This window comes from Physeter macrocephalus, chromosome 2, assembly GCF_002837175.3.
Source record: "Physeter macrocephalus isolate SW-GA chromosome 2, ASM283717v5, whole genome shotgun sequence".
In the NCBI taxonomy this organism is placed as follows: Eukaryota; Metazoa; Chordata; class Mammalia; order Artiodactyla; family Physeteridae; genus Physeter; species Physeter macrocephalus.
The window spans coordinates 120,293,309-120,316,438 of NC_041215.1; the positions used below are offsets into that span (position 1 = coordinate 120,293,309).

Sequence of the window (23,130 nt, forward strand, 5' to 3'; positions counted from 1 at the left end):
TTGTAGATTTTTTGATGATGGTCATTCTGACCAGTGTGAGACGATACCTCATTGTAGTTTTTTTTTTTTTTTTTTTTTTGCGCTACGTGGGCCTCTCACTGTTGTGGCTTTAGGCCTTCCAGCCATTTTTTGATTGGGGTGTTTGTTTTTTTGATATTGAGCTGCATGAGCTGCTTTTATATTTTGGAGATTAATCCTTTGTCAGTTGCTTCATTTGCAAATATTTTCTCCCATTCTGAGGGTTGTCTTTTCGTCTTGTTTATGGTTCCTTCTATGAACTTTGAGGTTAATATGTCCTCCTTTTTCTAGTTCCTTGAGGTGTAAAGTTCGGTTATTCGAGATCTTTCTCTCTCTTTCTTTCTTTCTTATTTTTTTTAATCTTTCTTATTTCTTAATGTAGGCATTTATTGCTGTGAACTTCCTTCTTGGAACTACTTTTGCTGCTTCCCATAAGTTTTGGCTTTTGCCATTCTTTGCATCCTTTCCCTGAAGCCTCCATTCCCAACCTCCACTGGACATCAGCATCAAAGGCCAGATGATCCGTGACCTTCTGAACCTGGCGGGCTTTGTTCTGCCCAGCGCAGAGGATATCCCTTCCAGCTCCAGCAGCTCCAGCAGCTCCACCACCAGGTCAGCCTCCTTGCTTGTCTGCAGCTCAGCTGGCAGCATGAGCAGCCCCATAGAGACTCTGGGAAGGGGTGGTGTCTGGGTGTTCCCTCCTGCTTGATCTTCCTTACTGCTTGATCTGCCCTGACAATCTATCCATGCACACTGCCATGTCAGTGCCCCTAAAAGCATGTTTGATTAATTGCTCCCCTGCTCAGGAATCCCTGCAGGTCCTGGGGAATCAGCTTTAAATTCCTCAAGCAGATGTTCGAGGCCCCAGCCTCCTTTTCCCAGGCACCCCTCACTTTAAGTTTTGCTATGTTGTGTTTTCCATTTTCATTCATCTTTAGTATTTTTTTAAATTTCTCTTTTGATTTCTTCTTTGACCTAGTGGTTGTTCAGTAGCATGTTGTTTAATATCTGTGAATTTTCCAGATTTCTTCTTGCAGTTGATTTCTCTTTTTAAAAATTAATTAATTAACTAATTAAATTATTTCTGGCTGCATTGGGTCTTTATTGCTGCACATGGGCTTTCTCTGATTGCAGCAAGTGGGGGCTACTCTTCATTGCAGTGCGCAGGCTTCTCTTCATTGCAGTGCGCGGGCTTCTCATTACGGTGGCTTCTCTTGTTGCAGAGCACGGGCTCTAGGCGCATGGGCTTCAGTAGTTGTGGCACGCGGGCTCAGTAGTTGTGGTTCGTGGGCTCTAGAGCACAGGCTCAGTAGTTGTGGCGCACGGGCTTAGTTGCTCCATGGCGTGTTGGATCTTCCCGGACCAGGGCTCAAACCTGTGTCCCCTGCATTGGCAGGTGGATTCTTACCTACTGCACCACCAGGGAAGTCTTTGCAGTTGATTTCTAGTTTTGTACAATTGTGTGGGAAAAGATGCCTGATTGGATTTCAGTCTTCTTAAATTTATTAAGTTTTGTTTTGTGGCCTAACATTTGATGTATCCTGGAGAATGTTCCATGTGTGCTTGAAAAGAATGTATTCTGTTGCTTTTGGGTAGAATATTCTGTATATGTCTGTTAAGTTCTTCTGGTTTAATGTGTCATTTAAGGCCAATGTTTCTGTATTGATTTTCTGTGTGGATGGTGAAGTGGGGTATTAAAGTCTCCTACTATTATTATATTGTTATCTATTTCTCCCTTTAAGTCTGTCACATATTTAAGGGCACATGTTTCTTACCATTACCTGTTTATATAGCTTAGAGATTGGGCTGTGAACCTCTGAGGGCCTATGTCTTTCCCAGCTCTGTGTCCCCTAGCACCAGGCACAGTTCTGGGTACAGGGGAGGTTCTTGATAATGTTTGATGAATGAATACATTTCACGTACCAGTCAAAGGGCTATGGGTGGTACTGAGCAGTAGCTACATCTAGTGGTAAACTTCTTTGTGAGATTCTTCTCAGCTCCCTGATCTGAGTTGTTTGACATAAGATAGAGTGAAAAAGAGACAGTGAGGGAGGTGGGCAGATTGATCAAGCTGGCCCAAGCTGGCCCATCAGGTCTTAGCTTTCTAGGTTCAGAAACTAAATTTTGTCAGTTCATTCAGCACGGGTAGACTATTGGGGACTGACCCATATTGGCCAAACACACAGAAACAAATTGTGGATTGGAGTATTTATTTACAAAAGTTAGCCCTCCCAGGGATCTTATACCCCATCACATAGAAGCTCCCTATTCTAGTTATTCCTACCTAACAAACTATACCAAAACATAGTGGCTTAAAACAACATTTTGTTATATTCATGATTTTGTGAGTCAGGAATTTGGGCAGTGCACATCAAAAATGGCTTATCTCTGCTTCACAGTGGAGTGGGGCTTTAGTTTGAATGGCTGAAGATGGGTGGGATGGCTCAAGTGGGGCCATATGTTTAGGCCTCGGGTCTGGTTTTTGGCTGGCTTCCTTAGCTTTTCTCCATGTCATATCTGCGGGGGCTGGAATTTCCAAGATGGCTTCTTCAATTGCATGTTGGATGCCTGGGCTGGTTTGGCCAGAATGGCTATTTCTTTCACCACATGGCTAACCTGGGCTTCCTCACAGCATGGGGGTCTCTGCATAGTCAGACTTCTTACAGGTGCTGGTTTCCCCCAGAGTGAATATTCCAAGAGATAGAAAGTGGAAGTTGCCAGTTTCTTAAATCCTGGTTCTGGAAACTGGCATAGCATCATTCCTGCTGTATTCTACACATCAAAGCAGTTACAAGGCCCACCCAGATTCTAGAGAAGAAGATGTAGACCTGACCTATTGATGGGAGAGATGTCAAAAAATATGTGGCCTTCTTTAATACACCTAACCTCTTCCTAGAATCCATGTACCTAGGGAGAGAAATTAATAACTACATTAGTGGACTGCTTGGTGTGCAGGGACCCCAGAACTAAAGCAGTAGAATTGTATGGAAAAAAATTTCATCTAGACCTTGGAGAAACCTGGTTGAATGTGCTTCTCTGGTGCCTGTCCATTAGATTAAGTATCTCTCTCTCTTCAGAGATAAATAATGCCTATTTTTGCTCTTTGGCTCCTTCTTCTGGGTTTTGTAATGGCCACTCCCATCCTGTTAACACATTCTTTCATCAGTTTGGCTAATACCATTGATTAGATGGATTTTCTTTCTCAGTACTCATGTTACCATCAAGCCTTCCAGAGATTATCCTCCAGTTACCTTGACTTGGCTTGAGTGTTTTTCAGTCTCATCTGGCATATGTTTACAGATTGTCCTTGAGAGTCTGGTGGAATATAATGTAGCGCTTTAAAGCCTCAGGGATGGGAAATTTGAAACTAGGTATTAAGGTATAAAGTGTGAGTCATACCAACTTAGCAAATGCACTGCCAGAATTTTTATCTTACAGATAAAATTTGTGGTCAAAGAAATATTACACACTTTTCAAGATAGCAATATTTCTGATTGGGAAACGTTAGAATGACTTACATATCCCAGTAGGGAACTAATTAAATAAATTACAGTACATTCATACAATGGAATTTTACACAGCCATTAAAAATAAAAGGGGCAGGGCTTCCCTGGTGGCGCAGTGGTTGAGAGTCTGCCTGCCGATGCAGGGGACACGGGTTCGTGCCCCGGTCCGGGAAGATCCCACATGCCGCGGAGCGGCTGGGCCCGTGAGCCACGGCCGCTGAGCCTGCGCTGTCCGGAGCCTGTGCTCCGCAATGGGAGAGACCACAACAGTGAGAGGCCCGCATCCCGCAAAAAAAAAATAAATAAAATAAAATAAAATAAAATAAAATAAAAGGGGCAGATCTATGCATATTAATATGAATTGCTTGGAGATGGGAAGAAAGTAAGGTGCAAAACTATATAATATGCCATCATTTGTGGATAAAAAGTATGAGGGGTATATTCATATATATAGATAGATAGATAGATAGATAGATAGATAGATAGATTTGTATGTGCATAAAATATCCCTGGGAGGACACATAAGAAATTGGTAATGATGATTGCCTCTCTGTAGAGGTCTTGGAGTCTGGAGATGAGAGTTAGGAGGAAGACTTACTTTTTTAAAAAAAAAATACATTTATGTATTTTTGGCTGCTTTGGGTCTTCATTGCTGCACGCAGGCTTTCTCTAGTTGTGGTGAGCGGGGTCTACTCTTCATTGCGGTGAGCAGGCTTCTCATTGCGGTGGCTTCTCTTGTTTCAGAGCACGGGCTCTAGCCATGTGGGCTTCAGCAGTTGTGACACGCGGTCTCAGTAGTTGTGGCACATGGGCTTAGTTGCTCTGCGGCATGTGGGATCTTCCTGGACCAGAGCTCGAACCCGTGTCCCCTGCATTGGCAGGTGGAGTCTTAACCACTGCACCACCAGGGAAGTCCCAAAACTTACTTTATATTGCAAGACTTCTATGGACCTCCACCAGAGTTTCCTCTGGCTTTATCCTGCCCAGGCATAGTTCACCATCTTTTGGGTCTTTTTGTACCCTTTGCATTTTAACAGTGTACGTATATATTGCCTTTTACCATTTTAAAAACAACAACAAAAGAATGGAGAGCAAGAGATAAAGCATGGCTGACCTAGTGCTTCCTGGTCCAGCATAATATTTTGAGATCTTCTGATGGCCTTTCCTCTTGTACCCCTGTTTGGCTCTGGGTCCTTACTTTTGATGTCCACTTCTGAATCTGCATCCTCTTTTTAGCTCTGCGTCCATTGCTGGTCATCTCCTCCTTGTTCTTGAATACCCTCATTGTTCCAGTCCAGACCATCCCAGCTTGCAGGCAAAGGTGCACAGCTTACTGAGGTTTGCCTCTGGGTGTGTGAGGGGTGCAGTTTGGGGGTGCTGCTTCTGTTTTCCTAACAGCCTCTCTGAGGGCGTCCCAGGCAAGGCCTTTTCTTGGATTACCCTTAGATCTGCCTCTACTCTCAGCCCATTGTTTCTCTGGTACAAAATCAGAGGAAAATTCTTACTGTCCACCTATCTGGTACATATCTTTGTAACTTTTTATGACAGTGCTTCTGTCTTGCATAAAAGCAGACATTTTTATAAATATTGAAGTAATGGCTGCACACATGCACAAAAAATTTTTTTTTGCAGCTTTGTTTGTAAAATCAAAAATTCAGTAACATGTTAAATGCCCATCAGCAGGATAAATAGATTGTGACATATTCATACAATGGAACACTATGCAATAGTCATAATGAACGCACAAACTTTTTATATCTCAGTATAGAACTTGGCAGGGGGAGGGATGAATTAGAAGCTTGGGATTAACAGATATACACTACTATATATAAAATGGGTAAACAGCAAGGACCTACTGTATAGCACAGGGAACTATATTCAATATCTTGTGATAACCTATATGAGAAAAGAATCTGAGTTATTATATATAACTGAATCACTTTGCTGTACACCAAAAACTAACAGAACAGTGTAAATCAACTATACTTCAATAAAAAAATTAGAACTCAGAACCAAAGTTGAGTATAGAATGATATGTACTGTAGAATACTATTTTTATAAATTAACAACCACATGAAAATAATATGGGCTATCATTGTGATGTAGTAAAATTATATAAATATTGACAGAAAGAGCACATTTCAAATTCAAGATAATGGTTGCTCTGGGGAGGGAGGGCAAAGGGAAAGATAAGAAGAAGACTTTGAATCTGAAATGTTTTCTTTTCTTTCTTTTTTTTTTTTGTTGACGTATTTTTTTAACATCTTTATTGGAGTATAATTGATTTACAATGATGTATTAGTTTCTGCTTTATAACAAAGTGAATCAGCTATACATATACATATATCCCCATATCCCCTCCCTCTTGCGTCTCCCTCCCACCCTCCTTAACCCACCCCTCTAGGTGGTCACAAAGCACTGAGCTGATCTCCCTGTGCTATGCGGCTGCTTCCCACTAGCTATCTATTTTATGAAATGTTTTCATTTTTTAAAAAGATTTGAAGCAAATATGACAAATATTAACAGTTCTTAATTCTGGAGGGAGGGTACATGGGTGTTTATAATGTTATTTTCTTTAATTATCCACATTAAAATCTTCATAATAAAAAATACAAGTAATTCTGCTCATCATGAGTTCAAATGGTGCCTCTGGCTTGGTCTGATCTTAGAGAAGAGCATTCAAGACAAGGTTCAGAGCAAGGAGAACTTGGGAATGCTGTTAGTTATTTAGCACCCTCTGTCACTTGGAAATGTGAATTCCTCTTGTTGAGGGGGTTGGGGCTAAACTCCTGTTGACACTTGGACAGCACTGAGTCATGGCTGTGCCAGCTGGATTCCTCTTTACCTTTGACCCTGAATGATGCCTTCTTTCTGTCATTGGTCAGTGTAGGCAAAAGAGAGGCCTGTGCTTGAGGTTACATCTCTCCTTCTGTTTATCCACCTGATGGCTGCCAGCTTTTCGTGCCAGGTTTGTTGACACTGGCAAAACAGTACTTGGTATTTGTGAGTTCACTTTTGTCCTCAGGACTGTTTACTTGCTGTTTTAGTGTTGTTTTTCTGTGCTGAGAGCCTCCTTAAGGAACCCACTATCAGTAAACCAAACAGGGCTCTAAGTAGGAGAATAGAACATCGCAATGCAGTATGAATTTTTTTGAGGGGAGATTTTAGATGATTTTAATGTTTTTTTTTCTTGTAAGAACTTTATTGAGATATAATCACATACCATACAACTCACCCATTGAACAATTAAGTGGTTTTTAGTATATTCACAGAGTTGTGCAACCACCACCACATCAATTTTAGAATATTTTAATTACCCCAGAAAGAAACCTCATACTCTTTAGCAGGAACTCCCCGCTCCTCATTCCCTCATCAGTCCCTGGCAACCACTAATCTACTTTCTGTCTCTATGGATTTGCCTGTCATGGACATTTCATATAAATGGACTCATTCAATATGTAATCTACTGTGAAAGCCTTCTTTTACTTAGCATGATACTTTCAAGGTTCATCCATGTTGTATGGATGAACATACATACAACAGTATGACACATCCATACTGACATGTGTCAGTACTTTATTCCTTTTTAATGGATGAATAATATTTCATCATAAGGATATACCCCACTTTGTTCATCCATCCATCTGCTGATGATATTTGCATTGTTTCCACTTTTTGACTTAGTGTTATGTTTTGAGTTCTTAAGGTCCACACAACTGTCAAAGATAAGCACAGTTGGGCATTAGTTAAAGTGGTGAAAACAGATTTTATGCAGGAACTACTGACAGTAGGGGAAAGAGATTAACGCCTTTCCAATTTGTGCAGAGGTGACTGGCGTTTTAAAGGGAGAGTGAGGGAGTGGGGTGTGGGATGGCAGGGGCTTGAAAAGAGTCAGGGAAGTGAAAAATGACAAAAAGCAGGAATTGGGGTGGGGGTTGGTCCATGTGAAACTCATTTGGGTTTGCTAACTGGTGCTTATCTTATTGATAAGCACCCTTCCACGGAAACTGGGAGACAGGGGCCCTATCTTCAGATGATGGCTGGAACAAACAGGACATTCCTTGGCAGCCTTGAGTTTTCTCAAGTAGGCACTTTAAGGAGGGATTCATCCTAGGGATGAAGGTCACTCTAGGGATGTGACTTTGAGCTGTTAGAAACTATGTTAGTGTGTTCAAGTCTTTAAAGGCCAATGTTGGTGCAACAAAAAGAGTAAAATACCTAGGAATAAACCTACCTAAGGAGACAAAAGACCTGTATGCAGAAAACTATAAGACACTGATGAAAGAAATTAAAGATGATACAAACAGATGGAGAGATATACCATGTTCTTGGATGGGAAAAATCAACATCGTGAAAATGGCTATACTACCCAAAGCAGTCTACAGATTCAATGCAATCCCTATCAAACTACCAATGGCATTTTTCACAGAACTAGAACAAAAAATTTCACAATTTGTATGGAAACACAAAAGACCCCGAATAGCAAAAGCAATCTTGAGAAAGAAAAACAGAGCTGAAGGTATCAGGCGCCCTGACTTCAGACTATACTACAAAGCTACAGTAATCAAGACAGTATGGTACTGGCACAAAAACAGAAATATAGATCAATGGAACAGGATAGAAAGCCCAGAGATAAACCCACACACATATGGCCACCTTATCTTTGATAAAGGAGGAAAGGATATACAGTGGAGAAAAGATACTATAAAACTCTTAGAGGAAAACGTAGGCAGAACGCTCTATGACATAAATCACAGCAAGATCCTTTTTGACCCACCTCCTAGAGAAATGGAAATAAAAATAAAAATAAACAAATGGGACCTAATGAAACTTAAAAGCTTTTGCACGGCAAAGGAAGCCATAAACAAGATGAAAAGACAACCCTCAGGATGGGAGAAAATATTTGCAAATGAAGCAACTGGCAAAGGATTAATCCCCCAAATTTACAAGCAGCCCATGCAGCTCAATATCCAAAAAACAAACAACCCAATCCAAAAATGGGCAGAAAACCTAAAAAGACATTTCTCCAAAGAAGATATACAGATTGCCAACAAATACATGAAAGGATGCTCAATATCACTAATCATTAGAGAAATGCAAATCAAAACTACCATGATGTATCACCTCACACCAGTCAGAGTGACCATCATCAAAAAATCTACAAACCATAAATGCTGGAGAGGGTGTGGAGAAAAGGGAACACTCTTGCACTGTTGGTGGGAATGTAAATTGATACAGCCACTATGGAGAACAGTATGGAGGTTCCTTAAGAAACTACAAATAGAACTACCACAAAAAAAAAAACAAAAAAAAACAAAAAAAAAACAAAAAAAAAACACAAAAAACACAAAAAAACAAAAACAAACAAACAAACAAAAAAAAGAACTACCATACGACACAGCAATCCCACTACTGGGCATATACCCTGAGAAAACCATTATTCAAAAAGAGTCATGTACCACAATGTTCATTGCAGCTCTATTTACAATAACCAGGACATGGAAGCAACCTAAGTGTCCAGCGACAGATGAATTGATAAAGAAGATGTAGCACACATATACAGTGGAATATTACTCAGCCATAAAAAGAAACGAAATTGAGTTATTTGTAGTGAGGTGGATGGACCTAGAGTCTGTCATACAGAGTGAAGTAAGTCAGAAAGAGAAAAACAAATACCATATGCTAACACATATATATGGAATCTAAAAAATATACATATATATGTGGTTCTGAAGAACCTCAAGGCGGGACAGGAATAAAGACACAGACGTAGAGAATGGACTTGAGGACACGGGGAAGGGGAAGGGTAAGCTGGGACAAAGTGAGAGAGTGGCATGGACATATATCCACTACCAAATGTAAAATAGATAGCTAGTGGGAAGCAGCCTCATAGCAAAGGGAGATCAGCTGGGTGCTTTGTGACCACCTAGAGGGGTGGGATAGGGAGGGTGGGAGGGAGGATATATGTATATGTATAGCTGATTCACTTTGTTATAAAGCAGAAACTAACACACGATTGTAAAGCAATTATACTCCAATAAAGATGTTAAAAAAAACATATTCTGAAACATGTCCAAACTATAAAAAAAACAAACAACAACAAAAAACGGCCAGTGTTGGGGCTTCGTTGACAAGAGGGCTGAGGAGCCTGACTAGAATTTGGTAAAGGAGAAGAATCTTTATCATAACCTACAGCTGTGTTTCCTAAATTTGTTTAGGTCCCCAACCCTTTGAAAATCTGAAAGCTATGGTACTTCTCTGCAGCAGAAATTTGTGTATATTCACAGCATATTGCATAGGATTTCAGCTCTCCATCCCCTCCACCCCCCAGCCTGTCTGCACACCCAGGTTACCACCTCTTGCCCTGGAGGTGGATTAGTGTGTTCTAGGCACTATACCTAGAATTTGGGTAATGGTTGCCAGGAGCTGCTTTGTGTTATCTACCTTAACATATAGGCTAGCCACAGAGCACCTTTGGAATCAATTAGTAGTATAATTCCCTTGTTTAACTGATGAGAAGATGTCAAGCTCACACATACAAGACAAGGCAAGGCTGAGGCCTGACTGACTCAATCAGTAAAGCTATAACAGCCACTTTTAGATTTAGACATTTTATTGCTCACATAGTGAAAGGATGAGAGAGGCAAAGGCACCCGCTCCCTGTGATGCTGTGCCACACCCTCGAAGGACAACCCCGAAACTCTTCCAGTCAGATGACTGCACTGCGAGTTGCAGGGTCCCCTGTTGCTGAGGAGACCCTTCTAGACTGTAGCTAAGGAGTTTTATATTCTGCAGCTCTTTTCTGTGTGGGCTTTCTGCCCACCCCTCTGCAGAACCCGGGCAGTGATAAGAAACTGTCTCCTGACAGCCTCCCAGATGAGCTAGGGAGGTGAGTGGGAGGTGGCCTCAGAGCAGCTCCTTGTAAGGAGGCGTGCAGGCCCTCCAGTCTCTCATGTTCCAGGAGGATCACAAAGTCTAATGCCAAAACTCACAAGTTTTGAGCTCTTGAGCTACGGCTGAAATCTTTGAGTGTGTGGATATGTGTGCAAGCTTGCCCCACAGCTGCAACCCCAACCTTTCACTTATCCAAATAAGAATTCTCAGAGGCAGAGATCACCCCATCAGATGGACATTGTAATTTTACTGATAGGAGCTCATACCAAATCTGTTCTGTTTGTCTTAGGCAACATCAGATGGGAGTCACCACAACCATGATTCTCTGCAGCTTAACTAGGCCTATCTGGAGTGTAGACTGCATCCAGGCTCCCCATTTGGAGGACAACTAAAGGTGTCAGCAACCACGTCTACCCCACCTCAGCTGGCCCACGGAAGTCTTGGGCAGTATGATTGTCTATTACCACCCACGGTGAAGAGTTTAGAACAACCCGAGACTAATGAACAAATAAAAGAGGCCGACAGTGACAGGATGAGGCTAAAGAGACCAAATCAGTGTCCAGAAGTTTAGTCTTGCTCTATCATCTTTAGTGGAGACTGGTCCTTTCTGAGGTCAAAGGATCTTGGGACATTTCTGAGAGCTTTTAGATTCAGATTCTCTTTGGCCAGTGTTGAGGGTGGTGGCAGCAGTCTGAGTTAAACTGTGAGATGTCTGTAGACAAGAATTGAAAGAGAGAGATTAATAGTCCCTCCCGTCACCCCCAACCTCCCAGGGTTGATCTCTGATGTCCCACCAGCCAGGGGTGTTCCTCTTGTTTCCATAGCCATGTGACCAGTATGACCAGTCTCTCCAGCAATCATTCCGTTCTGTGTCCCAATCTTCCTTGTGTCTTACCCTCACATGATCCCTGGTTTCTCCTGAGGTGCCTCAGTTTGTTTCTTTCTTGTATACCTTGTAACATCCTAGATCATCTCCCACCTCCTGATATATGGGCCACATCAAGACCACCTTAGGAGTTGTCACCTCATATCATGGTCATTAGCATCGATATCCATGGCTGTGCAAGAGCGACAAGCATAACTGGTGGCAGAAGAAGCACCAAGTTAGAGTAGTTCACTCCCTGACTCTTCCTGCTACTTGCAAATTCCAGTGGCCTGGTTTCCCAAGGAGTAGGTATGGGAAGAAAAATGGTAGAATGAGAAGAAGGAATTATGTGGTTTGGGCATCTTACAGCCTATCTGGGCCTCTTTCCACCTTCCCCCTCTCTTAATGAAAAATTGCTTAAATGGGAGGTACCCTTCTGGTGAATTGCCACATTTATAGTCCAAACTGACTTTCTTAAGTGTGTGATCCAGTGGGAGCTGAGCTTTGGTTGTCTTTTTCAGTTTCTCCTTTAAGCGTCCATTCCCTCTTTCAATGGTACCTGCTGCCTGGGGATGATATGAGGCATGAAAGGTCCAGTGAATACACCAGTAGCTTCCCACTGCTAGACACTTTTTACTGCAAAGGTGGTGCCACTGTCTGACTGGACGCTCTTGGGAATCCAAATATGTAGTACAGTCCATCTAAGGGTCTTTGAACAGTGCGCCTGTTCCACCCCCATCTGCTGTGTGGTTGGAGATGGCAGTGCCATACCCTGAAAAGGAGTCTACTGCAGTCAATATCTAATGCTACCCTTAAGAGGACGGTAGGAGTCCTATACAGTGTATCTGCCAGGATAGGCCAGGTCCCCCTCTGCTATGTGCCCCAAAGTTTCCTTTACCCCTGGACTGTGTAGCTGGCAGTCTGGGCATATCTGCCAGGCTTTCTTGGCTTCGTGCGCTCCAGTCACTTGTTGTGGGGCCCAGTCTTGAATTGTAGATGGCTTACCATGCCTCACGCAATGGTCTTTTCATGTGGCTGTGGTCCTTACCTGGGCATCACAGATCTTATCAGTTCGCTGATTCCATTGACGTTCATCGAAGAAGACCTTTTCCACAGACATCACCTGGGTCACAAACAGGGAGTGTAGATCTTGTGTGATCTGCTGCCATAATGTTATCACCCAAAAGGCTGAGACTGGACCATCCAGGCATCCTGCTGCCAGGTACCAGCCCAAACTGCCATGAATTGGTGGAAATGTAACAGGGTATATTTTGGGAGGTCTTTTCCAGGGCAAGAACCATAGCTCACAACTCTGCCCAATGAGCAGAGTTCTCTTTTCCATGCATAGTTTTAAACATTTTTCTTCAGGCTGCACAGCAGCAGCAGCAGCCCAGTACACCTCATGGCCTTCAACTTAGCTGATCCATCCATGAACCAGGCTTAGGCATTGTCAAGAACCTCAGTGTACTGAAGCCCCCAAGAAAGCCAAGGTTTTAGTGTATACCCTGCATCTGAATCAACGCATCTGGAGGATGACTAACTACTTAATGCTAGGTTTGCTTCTTTCCTGGACATTGTTCTCATTTCTTTTTTCTTTCTTTCTTTCTTTGGTCACACTGCGCAGCTTAATTCCTCGACCAGGGATTGAACCCAGGCCACGGTAATGAAAGTGCTGAGTCCTAACCACTGGACCGCCAGGGAATTCCCCTGATGTTCTCATTTCTGACCCATCTCATGAGACGGGCATCAGGTACAGCAACACTTGGCTTTGTCAGTCTCTCAATGTCCACCAGAACTTAAAAACAAGCCGGGAAGTAGCTCTCAAATGGGGTGTTCTGGGTGGTGATGTCAGGCAAGCGCCATGTCCAGTAGAGGGCCATTGCCTAGTGGCCACATAATTTTGCCACAGGCTCCAGTCTGCATGATTGTTAGTCACTGACACGGGCCTTGTAGATGACTGTGGTCGTGTTCACATGGCATTCTCCCTGTATGCATGTGCCTCTGTGTCCAAATTTCCTCTTTTTGGGGGGACCCCAGTCATACTGGATTCAGGCCCACCCTAATGACCTCATTTTAACTGGATTACTTCTGTAAAGACAGCATCTTAAAATAAGGTCACATTCTGAGGTACTAGGCATTAGGACTTCAACAGATAAATTTGTGGATGAGACCCAATTCAACCCATAACACCCCTTCTTAGTCTGAAGGGCATTTGTCTTGGTCTGTGTCTAGGCTTCCATTCTGGAAAATTGGTTACCTAGAGCTAAATAGGTTTCCAGCATCTGTCTTTGGGGCGCAAGAGAAGATTGAACTGTCTCTCAAAGATTGATGGTACCCATTAAACAAACTGGTCCACCTAACCCTGAGTGACTATCTCATCGTCTGGGCACTCGTGATTTCCACTATAAATCCAGGCCTGAGTTACAGTGGCCCTACAGGAAGTTATAGTTTCCCCTCTTGTCATCCATGGGTGCTTATGAGATGGTGGCTTCATTATGGTTATAAAAACCCACTGCAACAAGCCCTGGTTAGTCTTTACTTGTTTTTCCTCTACGCTCATGTCATCAGTAAGGTGTTCATGACCAGGGTGGCTAGGAGCTTGGAGTCAGTCATTAGGTGATGAATTGATTTCCATTCCTTCTCAACCAGCAGAACTGGTGTGGCTTTTGCATCTGCTACTGCAACCAACTCATTAGACTTTTAGCCAAATCTATCTCTAGTTTCTCCTTTCCTGCTCCTTGTAAGAAGGGACCTCCATCTGTCTCTGAGGAGCTGACTGCCCTTGATGACTAGGGAGTATTTTATCTGTGGTCACACCCACCTGTCCTAGACAAGCAGTTTCGCTTTCCTGATGATACAGAAGGAAAAGGAGCAACCACGGAACACTTTTTAAAAATTGTATGGGGCCCTTTCCCCTTTTACTGTAAACACCAACACAACTCATTAGGGCTCTCAGGGATAACGGTCAAGGACCCTTGTCCCCTTGTCACTAAACACACCAGCAACCAGGTCCTGCCACTGCCCGCTGGGATCTTATTCCATACCTTGTGAGTTGGCCTGCTGGAGTCTCACTGTCTTTTTTCTAAAAGGATGTTGTGACTATATCAGCTTTGCGGAGGAGGGGGTTCAAAACCCCATGTAGTCAATCTGTCAGGAGCAGTGGGGCAACACCCCGGGAGTGTGGGTCCTTTTGCAGGTGCAATGCTTATATCAGGAACATACTGCTTTTTAGTTGGTAAAAGACAGAAGTTTTTCTTTGACTGCCAGAGGGATTCTGTGTTGTCAATCCACCAACATTGTTTCCAGAAACCACTCCTCTGACTCCAAACCTTGTTGGGGCTTAGCAGTCACTCCTGCTGAGACCTTTAACTTGCTAATCAAGACTTCATTACACACTTAAAACTTTGGACGTCAGAGGAAGTTTCCTAACATTTTGGGAACCCACATAATTAAACATTTCATTACTGGTTTCACATTTTTGCCACAGTCAGTAGGAGGAATGGCCTCAGGCTTCTCACTCGAAGATCACCTTCCCTTTTGTTCTCTCTCTCTTTCTTTTTAAATAAATTTATTTATTTATTTATTTATTTTTGGCTGCGTTGGGTCTTCATTGCTGCACGCGGGCTTTCTCTAGTTGCGGCGAGCGGGGGCTACTCTTCGTTGAGGCTTCTCATTGCAGCGGCTTCTCTTGTCGCAGAGCACGGGCTCTAGGCACCTGGGCTTCAGTAGCTGTGGCACGTGAACTCAGTAAGTTGTGGCTCGTGGACTCTAGAGCGCAGGCTCAGTAGTTGTGGCGTACGGGCTTAGTTCCTCCGCGGTATGCGGGATCTTCATGGACCAGGGATCGAACCCATGTCCCCTGCATTGGCAGGCGGATTCTTAACCGCCACCAGGGAAGTCCCCCTTTTGTTCTCTCTTCACTGCAATTCTTGCTCCAAACCCTTAGCTGCTTTTTACAGAAACTCAGACCAAGGGGTTTAACACAGGCCCTTCAGGAATTTCGCAGTAGCTGGAAGCTCAGGGGATCCAGGGGTGGGGAGGGGGGAGGGGCAACACAGGCAGGCAACTCCACCCCCGCCAGAAAGCACAGTTTTGCACTTACTTCAGTTTTCCGTGGCCAGTTATTGACAGAATAGATAGGACTGTGGGAAGACCCCCTACTCCTCTGCAGGGCCAGTCTACTCTCTCCTAACATGGCTGCACAGCCCCCTAGTGGGAGGCCCCTCCCCTGCCACCCTCCTCCTCCCCTCACTCGTGAAAGGACAACCTGAAATAAAAGAGGCCGGATGACTGAGTTGCAAGGTACCGGTTTGTTGAGGAGCCCCTTCTAGGTTGCAGTGAGGAGGTTTTATATTCCGCAGCTCTTTTCTAAGGAGGGCGGACAGAACGGCCACATGGGTCAGAACCCAGAAGCGATGGGAAACTGTCTCAGGACACAGGGACTTATGCCTATCAGGGGACATAGGAAACATAGGGAGGGAGGTAGCCCAGTGGCAGCTCTGTGTAGACCTCCAGTCCTGTGCCGAGAGGATCAAAGGGCATTCAGCCCTGAAGACTCAGGGAAGGCTGGTGTGGACGAAAAATGTCTCCTGCCATATCAGTTGACACAGGATGTTGTGGTCATCAAGCCATCGGCCAATGGGGCTGCCCCCAGCGATCCGCTGTGAGGGAATTCAGGCTGGAAAAGAACAGGATACTGGCCCTAGATAGCTAAGGTGCATATCAAAGGAATGATTTCACTGAGCCCAGACTCTTGCATACATAGAAAAGCACTAAATTCATTAACTTGAGATGTCCGGTTCTCTTTAATAACAGTAAGCTTTTGATGTTCCGACTACCTGGTTTTTGTTGCAAAGACTGCTATGTATCCTGGCTCCTCCCTCACCTCTTTGGAGCTGTCCCTCAGAGGTAGCTGAGAGGCTGCCTCCTGGGCGTAAGTCCTCAGAAAGTTTGCCGAATAAAGCATAATTCTCAACTTTTAGGTTGTGCATTTTTTTTCAGTTGATGTTGGGTTCAAGCCTTTGTGTCTGTGGATACATGCAAGGTCGGGAGTGTGCCACCGCCAAGCTATTACCCAACAAAGTGACAGAGCCCCTTGTGCTGGGTCTGGAACTGGGACAAAATCTCCTGCCAGGCAGTCCCTGAGCCCTCAACTGAAACCGCCAGATGTGGATGACTGACTTGAGATAAAAACCCATGACAATGAGACAGGCACTTTTTTTCCTATAAAAATGACCCTTGTTCTAAAAAAAAAAAAATCACATGAATATGAGTTGCGTGCTAACTATTTGTGATTACATAACACATTTAAGAGAATCATTTCAACTTAGTTGAAATAATTTGTGGAAGTAATACATGTTTACTGGGGAGAAATCAGAAAGACACAAAAAGAAGAAAATCCAAATCTTCCACAATGCCAACACTCTGTACATGTTACAGTGCCTCGCACATATAGCTGTTAATAAACATTTGTGAAATGAATACATAAATACACACATGCTCTTGGGGGTAAGTAAGCATTATCCCCGCTTGCTTGTCCTTGGTGAATAGGCTTCCATACTTCCCCCATGTGTCATCCACATATATATATTTTTTAATGAAAGCATATCATATACCCTCTTTTATAACCTGCCTTTTACTAAAAGATCAATATGAACATCTTTCTACATCAATAGTCACTTCAGTAACAATTTTTAATGTCTGAATAGTGTTCCATTGTATGGCTACACTAGAATATACTCAAGCTTATTGTTATATATTTAGATTTTTTTTATGTTTACAGATTTGATAAATACATCTATCACTAAATATCATGCGCATCCTGAATTAGTTCCTTAAAATAAATCTCTTAAAACGGAATTGTTGCGGTAAATGATTTCGCTCAGGCCTTTGATATGTATCAGCTGCCAAACTGTCCTCCAGAAAAGTTACAAGGGCAACAGTTTTGTGCAATGGAGGGCATTTCCATTTCTAAAAAAAGAGAGACTCTGCCAGTGTGTCTTCCCAGAGCAAATGAACAAATGAGTAAACACCCCTTAAAGCTTGATCTTTAATCCTGGGTTAGGAGCTGGCAAGGCGAAGGAAAGATTGGTCTGGTCCTCTTCTTGATCTACAAGAGAGGAAGCATGGAACCACAGAAGAACCAGCTCAGGGGAACCTCCCTCATTCCCTTTCTGTTCTCTCTTTTCTGAGGGGGCCCATCTTTTGTCCACAGCAGGGTTCTTGCTGAGGCTCTGGAGGCTTTAAATATCACAAACTTCTTCTAGGCCTTTTTTTAGGGGAAATTCACAAACTATAATACAATGAACCATTTTATTTTATTTATTTGGCCACACCTCGTGGCATGCGGGATCTTAGTTCCCTGACCAGGGATCGAACCTGTGCCCCCTACAGTGGAAGCGCGGAGGCCTAACCACTGGACCACCAGGGAATTCCCTCAGTGAACCATTTTAAAGTGCACAGTTCAGCAGCATTTAGTGTATTCTTTTTTTAAAAATTTTATTTATTAATTTATTTATTTATGGCTGTGTTGGGTCTTCGTTTCTGTGCGAGGGCTTTCTCTAGTTGTGGCAAGTGGGGTCCACTCTTCATCGCGGTGCGCAGGCCTCTCACTATCGCGGCCTCTCTTGTTGCGGACCATAGGCTCCAGACAGGCTCAGTAACTGTGGCTCACGGGCCCAGCTGCTCCGCGGCATGTGGGATCTTCCCAAACCAAGGCGCGAACCCATGTCCCCTGCATTGGCAGGCAGATTCTCAACCACTGAGCCACCAGGGAAGCCCCTGGTGTATTCTTAATGTTATAAAACTACTACTTCTCTCTAGTTTCAAAACTTTTTCAATATCCCAGAAAAACACCCTGTCATTAGTTACTCCTCATTCCCCTCTCCTGTCACCCCTTGGTAATCATTAATCTTCTTTCCATCTTTATGGATTTGCCTATTCAGATATATCATAAAAATGGAATCATACAATATATGACCTTTTGTGTCTGGCTTCTTTCACTTACTGTATGTTTTCAAGGTTCATCCAAGTTTTAGCATGTATCATAATTTGTTCTTTTTAATGGCTGAATACTATTCCATTGTATGCATATACCACAATTTGCTTATCCATTCATCAGTTGATGCCATTTGGGTTCTTTCCACCTTTTGACAACTATGAGTAATGCTGCTCTAAACATTCCTGTACAAGTCTCCGTGTGACATATGTTTTCATTTCTTTTGGGTATATACCTAAGAGTGGAATTGCTGGATCATATGGTAAGTTTGAGTTTAACTTTTTGGGAACTTGACAAATGGTTTTCCACAGCAGCTGCACCATTTCTACTTTCCCATTAGCAATGTACAAGGGTTTCAATTTCTCCACACAAGTTGTTTCTCACCAACAACTTGTTATTTTCAGTTTTTTGGATTTAAGTCATCCTAGTGGGTGTGAAATGCTATCTTATTGTAGTTTTGATTTTCATTCCTTAGTGACCAATGATGTTGAACATCTTTTCATGTACATACTGGCTATTTATATATCTTCTTTGGAGAAATGTCAAGTCATTTGATCATTTGAAAATTGGATTGTCTTCTTGTTGTTGAGTTTTTAAAGAGTTCTTTATATATTCTGGATATTAAACCCTCATCAGATGTATGATTTACTAATATTTTCTCTCATTCTGTAGATTGTCTATTCACATTCTTTTTTTTTAACATCTTTATTGGAGTATAATTGCTTTATAATGGTGTCTCACCCTAAGTACTTCATGACCTTTTTCTTTTTTTCTTAGATTCCATATGTATGTGTTAGCCTACAGTATTTGTTTTTCCCTTTCTGACTGACTTCACTCTGTATGACAGACTCTAGGTCCATCCACCTCACTACAAATAACTCAATTTCGTTTCTTTTTATGGCTGAGTAGTATTCCATTGTATATATGTGCCACATCTTCTTTATCCATTCGTCTGTTGATGGACACTTAGGGTTGAGCATTCTTTCATGTGTTTGTTGGCAATCTGTAAATCTTCTTTGGAGAAATGTCTATTTAGGTCTTTATTCACATTCTTGATAATGTCCTTTGATGTGCAAAAGTTTTGAATTTTTATGAAGTCCAAGTTCTCTTTTTTTCTTTTATTGCTCACACATTACTGTTCAAATCTAAGAATCCCATTGCCAAATCCAAGGTCATGAAGATTTACCCCTATGTTTTTTAAAAATTATTTTTTATTTTTTAAATAAATTTATTTATTTTTAGCTGCGTTGGGTCTTTGTTGCCGCGTGCAGGCTTTCTCTAGTTGCCGTGAGTGGGGGCTACTCTTAGTTGTGGTGCACGGGCTTCTCTTTGCAGTGGCTTCTCTTGTTGCAGAGCACGGGCTCTAGGCACACGGGCTTCAGTAGTTGTGGCACGTGGGCTCAGTAGTTGTGGCTTGCAGGCTCTAGAGCACAGGCTCAGTAGTTGTAGCGCATGGTCTTTGTTGCTCCGCAGCATGTGGGAGCTTCCCAGACCAGGGCTTGAACCCATGTCCCCTGCAATGGCAGGCGTATTCTTAACCACTGCGCCACCAGGGAAGCCCTACCCCTATGTTTCATTCTAAGAGTTTTATAGTTTTAGGTCTTATATTTAGGTTGTTGGTCCATTTTGAGTTAATTTTTCTTTTGTTTGTTTGTTTGGCCATGCTGGCGGCTGGTAGGATCTTGGTTCCCCCATCAGGGATTGAACCTGGGCCAAGGCAGTGAAAGTGCTGAGTCCTAACCTCTGAACTTCCAGGGTATTCCCTTGAGTTAATTTTTGTATAGGAAGTGAGGTAGGGGTTCAACTTCACTCTTTTGCACTTGGTTATCCAGTTGTCCTGACACCATTTGTTGATGAGACTGTTCTTTTCCCACTGAGTGATCTTGGCACTCTGTCAAGAATCAATTGACCATAGATATTTGGGTTTATTACTCGATTCTAGTCCATGGGTCCATATATGTATCCTTACGCTACTGCCACATTGTTTTGATTATGGCAACTTTGTAGTAAGTTTTAAAATCAGGAAGTATGAGTCTTTCATCTTTGTTTTTCTTTTTAAATATTGTTTTGGCTATTCAGGGCCGCTTGCAATTCCATATGAATTTGAGGATTGGTTTCTGCAGAAAAGGCCATCAGAATTTTGATGGAGATTGCATTGAATCTGTAGGTCACTTTGGGGAGTAGTGCCATCTTAACAATATTAAGTCTCCCAATCTATGAACATAGGATATCTTTCCATTTATTTAGGTCTTTAATTTCTTTCAGCAATGTTTTGTAGTTTTCAGTGTACAAGTGTTTCATCTTCTTGGTTAAATTTATTCCTAAGTATTTTATTCTTTTGGATGCTATGTATTAGTCTACTCTGGCTGCCATAACAAAATACCATAAACTGGGTGTCTTAAACAGTAAACATTTACTTTCTCACAGTTCTGGAGGCTGGAAGTTCAAGATAAGGGTGTCAGCATTGTTGGTTTCTGGTGAGAGCCCTTTTGTAATAGGGGTAGAGTGAGCACACGCTCATTAGTGTGAGACCCTTAGCATGGGGGTTAGAGGTCCAGCTCCACCAACAGGAAGCCTTGCAGTGGTCCTCGTAGCAATGAGTGCAGTGAGAGGCAGATTGTGACCTTCTCCCTAGGGCCCTCCAGGCCCTCCAGCCTCAGGGCTGGTGGGTGAGCTGAGGGGCCTGGGGACAGGCTGAGGACTGTGTCCTGCAGAGCCCCAGAGCCCACAGCCACCCACTGGCTGGGCCCAGGCCTTGAAGCAACAGTGAACCTCTCCCCATCCCCACCTCTGTTACCTAATGGCAGTGGCAGTCTCCATGGGTCACAGTCCAGGGAGGCCTCGCAACTGGAGTATATGGACACTGCCATTAAGGTAACAGCTTCAACCAGCTTCAGTCTCTCCATTCAAGTTTCAAAAATTGGTACAGCTTAGATCAGTTGTCTACCCCTAGGAGGTGGCCAGAGGTCAGGGTTAAGTTGCAATGACATGGCACATCATTATTTCCAGTCTACCTCTGTGGTTGGGGCTATTCTCAAAGAAGGGCAACTGTTGTGAGCTGGGAATTAACCTTATTGGTATTTGCTACAACATGTATTCTTATTGATCCTATACAAATGATTCTCTCCAGTTTAAATGAAAAGCCTGAGGGCTGGCTGGGTCCTGGGCACCTGGCTCCCTTAGTGATGACGGCTGGGCAGGGTCTGGGGACCTGGCTCTGAGGATGCTGCCAGTTGAGATCTGCCTCTTTATTTGGGCCTGGGCACTAGCGGGAGGACCCAGACTAGGTGCCTGACAAACATTCCCACGTAGGGTAACTGGCCCGCGCAGGGGCCCCCTCCCCTTAGCCAGGGCCTGGACCTCGGAGGGTGAAAGTTGAGCCTTGGGACCTTGCACTTTCTTGTCAGAACAGAGAATAATATTTGTTTCAGTGGAGGTTTACAGGAACATTGTGACTTGACCTCAAGAACAGAGGATCTGACACCAAGAAGTCTGCAACAACTAACCATGCCCCTTCCTCACCTTTCCTATAAAAGGGCTTCGCTGAAAGCTTTCAGGGAGTTTGGGATTTTTAGGGCATGAGCCACCCGTCTCCTTGCGTGGTCCTGCAATAAACATTTCTCTGCTCCAAACTCCAATGTTTTGGTATTGTTTGGCCTCACTGTGCATTGGGCACACAGACTTGGGTTTGGTAACAATTTTCCTGGCTTGTAGACAGCCACCTTAAATGGTCTTTCCTTGTTGTGTGTGTATGCATGTGTGTGCACACACATGCATACACACACACAGAGAACTCTCTGATATCTCTTCTTATGAGGATACTAATACTATTGGATCAGGGCCCCTCCCTTTTTTTTAAAAATTTAATTTTATTTATTTTTTTATACAGCAGGTTCTTATTAGTTATCCATTTTATACATATTAGTGTATGTGTGTCATTCCAATCTCCCAATTCATCACACCACCACCACCACCCCCCCGCACCACTTTCTGCCATTGGTGTCCATACGCTTGTTCTCTACATCTGTGTCTCTATTTCTGCCCTGCAAACTGGTTCATCTGTACCACTTTTCTAGGTTCCACATAAATGCATTAATATACGACATGTGTTTTTCTCTTTCTGACTTACTTCACTCTGTATGACAGTCTCTAGATCCATCCACGTCTCTACAAATAACCCAAATGCGTTCCTTTTTATGGCTGAGTAATATTCCATTGTATATGTGTACCACATCTTCTTTATCCATTCGTCTGTTGATGGGCATTTAGGTTGCTTCCATGGCCTGGCTATTGTAAATAGTGCTGCAATGTGTCTTTTTGAATTAAGGTTTTCTCTGGATATATGCCCAGTAGTGGGATTGCTGGGTCATATGGTAATTCTATTTTTAGTTTTTTAAGGAACCTCCATACTGTTTTCCATAGTGGCTGTATCATCAATTTACATTCTCATCAACAGTGCAAGATGCTTCCCTTTTCTCCACACCCTCTCTAGCATTTGTTGGTTGTAGATTTTCTGATGATGCCATTCTAACTGGTGTGAGGTGATACCTCATTGTAGTTTTGATTTGCATTTCTCTAACAATTAATGATGTTGAGAAGAGTGTTCTTCTTATGTTTTCGCCTAAGAGTTTTATAGTGTCCAGTCTTACAGTTAGAACACTAATCCATTTTTTTTCTTTTTAATAAATTTATTTATTTATTTATTTATTTATTTATTTTTGGCTGTGTTGGGTCTTAGTTGCTGTGCATGAGCTTTCTTTAGTTGCGGTGAGTGGGGGCTACTTTTCGTTGTGGTGCGCGGGCTTCTCATTGTCGTGGCTTCTCTTGTTGCGAGCATGGGCTCTAGGCAC

At 42.9% G+C, this 23,130-nt stretch overlaps 1 protein-coding gene across 4 annotated transcripts in view; it reads left to right on the plus strand.

Moving 5' to 3' along the window:
• The window catches only part of CYP27A1 (cytochrome P450 family 27 subfamily A member 1), a 42,364-nt gene that overhangs the window by 9,434 nt on the left and 9,800 nt on the right, over positions 1-23,130 (plus strand). Inside the window, exons 2-3 of one of the 4 annotated variants that reach the window (XR_008619155.1) lie at positions 401-630; positions 10,708-13,020. The exons of 1 other annotated variant lie outside the window; for it this stretch is intronic. The gene's annotated coding sequence lies outside the window, so the exon portion shown is untranslated. Of the gene's footprint in view, positions 1-400; positions 5,599-10,707; positions 13,021-23,130 lie in introns of those variants that run through there. 2 more of the 4 variants (XR_008619156.1, XR_008619154.1) reach the window with 2 other exon arrangements.